The sequence below is a fragment of the Benincasa hispida genome, chromosome 5, assembly GCF_027475165.1.
Source record: "Benincasa hispida cultivar pf3 chromosome 5, pf3_genome.v1.1, whole genome shotgun sequence".
In the NCBI taxonomy this organism is placed as follows: Eukaryota; Viridiplantae; Streptophyta; class Magnoliopsida; order Cucurbitales; family Cucurbitaceae; genus Benincasa; species Benincasa hispida.
The window spans coordinates 11,743,925-11,750,743 of NC_143482.1; the positions used below are offsets into that span (position 1 = coordinate 11,743,925).

The 6,819-nt window shown below is 33.5% G+C and overlaps 1 pseudogene across 1 annotated transcript; it reads left to right on the forward strand.

Moving 5' to 3' along the window:
• Positions 1 to 415: 415 nt before the first annotated feature.
• On the forward strand, positions 416 to 2,532 carry LOC120078418 (protein HAIKU1 pseudogene; annotated as a pseudogene). Its single transcript, XR_016529468.1, has 2 exons — positions 416 to 593; positions 689 to 2,532. The product of XR_016529468.1 is annotated as a protein HAIKU1 pseudogene (transcript).
• The last annotated feature ends 4,287 nt before the right edge of the window (positions 2,533 to 6,819 follow it).

Below are 6,819 nucleotides of genomic sequence, written 5' to 3' on the forward strand. Positions count from 1 at the left end.
TAAATCACTAGATTGCATTCTTATTACTAAATTATAATTTTATTAACCAGTTATCATATTTTTAAGGATACAAATATAAAGTAAGAAACTAACATGAACAAAGCTCAATTAACATAAATTTGTATTATTAATTTTAAAATCAGATGTTGAATTCTTCCAACTCGCATATCAGGAAGAAATAGATGCATTAAAAAACTAATTAGAATAAATAATGTGCTACAAATAAAGTCTTTTTTTTTTTTTTTTTTTTTGACAGACACATACAATCTATTTGATACAACAATTAAGAGAAAAGAGAAAAAGACAGATAAAGACAGATATAACATGAATTTTTGTTTTTAGAAAATAAATTAATTTTGATTTAATATTGTAAGTTACGCTTAATTAAACAAAATGCTATAACTTGAAACCAATAGTCAACTATTTGTTGGTTCATTTCCCTAAAAAAACAAATCGGCATTTTCCATTCCATCCATCTCTAGGGTTTCGAGTTTATCTGTTTGTTCATTCTTGTTCGAGACAATTTTCGGCAGATTAGATAAGGATCCAAAGCAATTTTGAATTTTCTCATCATCTCTATTCTTCTGGTCAAGGTTTTTCCCTCTTTTTCCTTGTCGCCAACTCTTTTTCTGCCTACTTTACTTGTTTTTTCTTCTTACTTTGCGAATCCGTAACTATTTCCTCGCAGGGATTTGCTTTTCTATGAATTCCAAATTGTATACCCTTGATTCTTCTAGTTCCTTATCTCTTCTGTTGGGTGGAATTCAGTTCTTGCATTACTGGGCTTTCCCGTTGTCCTAAGTTGAGATTGAGATTTTAGAAAGTTCTTACGTTAGGCTTTAACCCCTTTTCAATTTCTGCTTTGTAGTTTACTATTTTCTCTTCATTTGGCGGCTTTGTGCTTGAATGAATTAACTGGGTTGGTTGAAGGTTTGAGAATGTTTGCAAGAGTGTGGTAGGTTGAGGGTTGGACTTATATTATAGATTTGTCTCTCCTCCAAGGAAATCTCCTGGAGTTTGATCTACTCAGAGTTGTGGAATATGAGTATTTGATTGTAAGCTCTTTTTCTGGTTATGGATTACTCAAAGAATAAACAGAATGAGGTATTGGGTGTGAACAAAATAGGGAAGAATATAAAAAAGAGTCCATTGCACCAACCTAATTTTGGTAACATCCCTTCATCACAACAACCTCAGCCACAGGTTTACAATATAAACAAAAATGATTTTCGGAATATTGTTCAGCAGCTGACTGGTTCTTCACAAGAGCCATCTACTAGACCACCTCAAAATCCAGCAGCTAAACAACAAAGCTTAAGATTGCAAAAGATACGACCTCCCCCATTGGCACCGATAAATCGGCCTCGTGTTCCACCTCCGGTCCATGTTTCGATAGCCCCGCCACAGGTTCCTTATTACAATGGCCAGTTTAGGCCTGCACGATGTGATCAGTCATCAGCAATGTTTCAAGGGCAGCCAGCACCTACACAATTGCCTCAATCGATACCAGCAGACTCAGTTTGGCCAAAGCCTGCTGATTCTCCAATATCTGCTTACATGCGTTATCTTCAAAGCTCAGCAGTTGATTCACCTGGAATAGGAAACCAGGCTCAACCATTGCCACAAGCTCAAGTTCCTGGTCAAGTTCAAAACCAAGTGGCTCCCTCTAGTTTACCACCCAACGCAGCCATGCCCACTGCGCCTTCTAGTACAAATGGTGGTCCTGTACCATCTCTTCCTAATTTTCCTCCCATCCAATCAAATAGTCCTGCAAATTTTCCCTCCCCTACACAGTTTCACGTGCCTTCTCCTTCTAGTTACTTGAATTTGTTGTCACCACAGTCACCTTATCCATTGCTTTCACCTGGATTTCGATTTCCTCCACCTCTGAGTCCTAATTTTTCATTTTCCCCCATGGCTCAACCAGGGATTTTAGGTCCTGGGCCTCCTCCGCTTTCTCCTGGCCTTATGTTTCCATTATCTCCATCAGGATTATTCCCTCTACTAAGTCCAAGATGGAGGGATTGGTAGTCCTACTTTGCACACTTATCTTACCACTTCTGCATTAAAGATTGTAACGCGTAGAGGTGGTGGAATAGACCATTTTGGTTGTTTGTACTGTCTGTTGTTTATTTTACATTCTTTGTTTTGCTTTTGTCTACACCCATTTTGCAGCTTGATCAATTTATGGATCCTATATGAACTGTGAGAGCTATCAAAGGAAAAACAAAGCCTCTGTTAAAGAGGTTATCATTAAGTAATGATGAAGAGGTCAGGCCATTGGACTGGTACTGAATGGGAAGAGAGCTGTAGCCTGGTAGGTGTAGAATCATAGAAGCTAAATACCCACATACATTTTAGTTGAAGATTTGTTATCATGATGTAGTTGTGGATTATAGCCAGTTTGATTTTCTTTCATTTAATTCATTGAACTTTTGTTGAACTGTAAAGTTGAGAAATCAGATGTTTACTGTATGTTATTCTGTTCAAGGAAGTACATAGCTTGATCTACAATCACTTTGCTGAGGGAAATTACTCCTTTGTCGCCGTCTTATCTTTCATTATGTTGTTTCTTCACTTTGTCATGAGCAACTTTTTCTCTCTTTTTTTTGGTGGCCAAGAAACTGAAATCTGAAGACTTGCTGGATCGGGTTTTATTGATTTCTCCTAATCATTATTGTAACTGATAACATAATGCAAAAATATTGATCATGTCCAAGCAATTGCAAATATAGTAATCAAGCTCAAAATATTAACAAAAATAGTACAATGCAAAATAATTTGTAAATATAGCAAAATTTAGATCTATTGCTAATAGGAATTTTTTAATGATAGAGTCTATCACTAATAAGAGTCTATTAGCGATAGTCATTTTCTAATGGATTTTTTTTATATTTTCAATTATTTAAAAAAATAAATGTTTAATTATTAACTCTAAAAGTGAAAGTGCTACTTATTCCAATAAGCTCAAATTAATGCTTTGTCCTTTGTGGTTTTTTGTAATTATATAAAACTCATTTCCCTCAAGCTGGTTATTTCTCATATATCCATTAGTTACAAAAATATTCTAGGTCTTTTCATTTTCCCTTCAAAGTATCCAAACAACAGTAGTTGACTCCAAGAGTTTAGGAACCCGAACCACGACTTCAAGCGATGGCGACTGCTAGGGTTCTCCATCGTAAGATAACCAATGACAGTTAATGACGACTGCAACTGCAAGAACAGTGGACTACTTTGATTTTGATTGGCAACCAGAAGGACGACAGACGACAACTGCATTATTTTCTCTGATAACTGGAAGGATGTTTGACTACTTTGGTTTTGATTGGCGAGTGCAAAATTGGATGCAAGGACGACTATCTTCTTCGACGACTGCCAGGATGACTGACTATCTTCTCAGTGAGAAAGGGGCTCTTATAATTTCTAATAAGATCAATGTACATTTGCATTTGCTATTATTCTGGAAGGGGATTGCATAAAAGGCTTTCATCATTATTTATTCCAAAACTCAATTATGTTTGAGCTTTATTAGATCACCTCTGGGGGAAGGTTGGGTGGTTTTTGGTTCAAGTGATGGATTTTTGAAATTACAACTAAAGAGTTGAACAATGGTTAAACATAACTAAATTAAAGTTCCATATTGATAAGGAATTGATATGGTATTGTAAGTTCATAAATGAATATAATAATCCCATGTTGGAACCCAGCATCCCTCGATATGTATAAACTAAATTTTGAGGCTTCAAAGAATTCTAAAGAGGTGGGCTTTGATGTTGTTATCCATAAATCACTAGGGGAAGCTATGGAGAATTATGGCACATAAGATAACAAGTAGAAGCAATTACATTTTTGTGATTGTCTGAAAACAACATTTGTAGATGAGACTCTTTCGATTTACTTCGATATTGATTCAACCCAAGCCTATGGTCAAGAGGGGATGGTTAGTTTTCGACACAGTCCTCGCTCGGCCAATAGAGTTACTCATACCTTAGCTTTGTACAAATGAACAAATCGACGTTGTGTGTGGAAGATCTTGCTTGGGAACACATTTCTCTTGTTCATAATGGAACCAAATATGAGGGACAATCAACCCAATTTCCTTAATTGCTTGTTCTCTTTTTGGGCTTATTTATTCTTAAAAAATTCTACAAAAAAGCAGGAAAAATATCAAATTATATCGTTACCCATGGTAATTAGGAACTATAATTGTATAAATTTAAACTCTAAAATGTTACAATTGTTTCAATTTACACCTTTAAATTTTGTTTAGAAAACATTGAGTAAGACTTACAATATTGTATCCATTAAGCTCTCAAATTGTCATAAGTGAATCAATTTAGGTTATTCATTAGGGTTGTCTTTGAAAACCGTTCATGGATCAATTCTAACATGTGTTTAGACTTCTTCATATGTTGGATTAATAAAATTGAAGATTAGAATTGATGTATTGACTTTAGAAGGAAATCATGATTGAGAGTCTAAATTGATTCGTTTGAAAGGGATAGGGTTTTAAATAATAAAATTATAAGTTTTATACAATATTTATTCAAACCGAAGGTTATAAAAGGTATAAATTAATTGTGAAATAATTTCAATAATCAAATCGATAAATTTATTAGTTTATGGTTTAAATTGATACAATCTAAAAAATATAGAGTATAAAATTGATATTTTCTATAAAAAAAAAAAGTAAATATAATGTTTTAATGTTTTCATTGGAATAAAGTTTGTATGTAGAATAGAATTCCAATGACTTTTTAAATTGAATGTTATTTCAAGGATCTAGATTGTTGTTCCAATTTGAACCTTCTGATGTTTGGGTTTGTTAGCCTTTTAGGTCATTATGCTTTCAAACTCAGCCTTTTAACTTATGGGATTTTAAGAAATAGTCTGGAGAAAAGTATACAATGGGTCCCTAGGTTTTTAAAGTTGATATTTATTTAGGATTTAGTTTTTTTGTTTTTGTCTTTGAAAATTAAGTCTATTTCATCCACATTTCTTATAATGATTTGCATCTTATTAAGTACAATGGTTGAATTTTTAGCCAAAACAAAAATAACTTATTTGGTTTGGTTTTTTAAATTACTGGTGTAGAGTGGATAACAAGGAAGAAATTTAAAGATGAAAATAATATCCATAAGCTTAATTTTCAAAAACAAAATGGTTACCAAACAAGATCTTAATTTTATAAGTTTCAAAAGAGACATTTTGCAAAATAGTCCTTTAACTTAACTCTAATCTAATTGAATGTTGATTAGACCGTCACATGGCGGTGTGGATTAGTTAACATGTCAATTTTGTTAAATGACCTGGAAAATTTGCTAGAAAATTAAATTAAAAATTATACTAAAGTAGGACATTAAAATGGTGAAATATTTTCGGTCTCCCTTCCTCTTCAATAAACCACCTGTGTGTGCCCTAATCGTTTAAATTGCTTTTAGCCATCTAATATGTTGGGTCGTCGCTCAACAAGTGTGATTTTGTTGGAAAATATTTTAAATATTTTTACCGAAGAAAATCATCAAGTCCCAAATTGCAAACTTTAACAAATGTAATTCGTTGGAAAAAAATTGTCGAATATTTATGTACGCCTATGATCATTTCGTGTCAACTATGTTTATTAACACAAGAATAATCAACGATGAAAATAATATAAAAGTACCCATCGCACGTCAAACATTGTCCGGTTACGGACAATGTTACAGCAATTCACAAAACATTCACAAACATAAATAATAAATAAAGAGAACACAAAGAACTAGTAACCCAGTTCAGTGAAAAATACCTACGTCTGGAGGTAGTATATCCAGGAAAGATAACTTCACTAATATATGTGATAAGCAATTATAATATAGTACTTATCTGTAATAATAATATCATTACAGTGACTTCTGTAGAGCTTAACAACTCAAGTGATCACCTAGGCTCCCCCTAGATGAGAGACTCTCTCTTAGACACTTAGGCTCCCCCAAGTAATAATTGTAGTGAAAAACGTCTTAGGCTCCCTTAAGATAGAGGCTCCCTCTCTTTTAGACTTAAGTTCCCCTTAAACCGTGAGCCTCCCTCTCACTTGTACTTTATCTTTTCCTCTCGAGAAAATACCATTTTTCTCGTCTAGATTAAGCTCCCCTGTTGGGATCGATGTCCTAAATCTAATGTATCTCATGGTTTGTAGTTTTGTTAACCCAAATTATTTATCTAATAAAATCAAAGGTATTTTATTTGATATTTAGACAACATTAATTCAATCCAATAAACTAAGATCTAAGGTTATATAAGGTTTCTTGAACAAAATGTGGTTGACATATAAGTGGTTTATGTTCAAGTAATAACCTAAAAGGTCTGCAATAAATAGATGAAGGTTGGGTGCCTTATCCTAATAACACTACTGATACAATCTACTTTGTAATTGTTATATGAGATGTAAGTGTTATAAATAATATGAACCATATTGTTCATGTAAAGACATGTGAGTAGGGGTATCCTGTATAAAGGAGTTTATACATAGACTGGACCACAAAATAATTAGTTTCTTTTTATAACACCATTACTTGAAGAAACTAATATTTCACTAGGATGATCATAGAAGACTTGACCTTAATCTTGAGTGAGTTGTGAACTCCTATTTATGGCAACAATTCTTTGATCTGTATAGGTGAGAGTGACCATGATAGCCAACTCAATAATCCTACCATTTTGGAGATTTGTCTGATTAGAGAGTTGGGAACGTAGCTACACAAGATGGAATTTACTCCTTCCCATTTCTTGAGAAAGTAGATAAATTTCTCCCTTAATAGCTAGTTTCGGGTCTTGAACAAT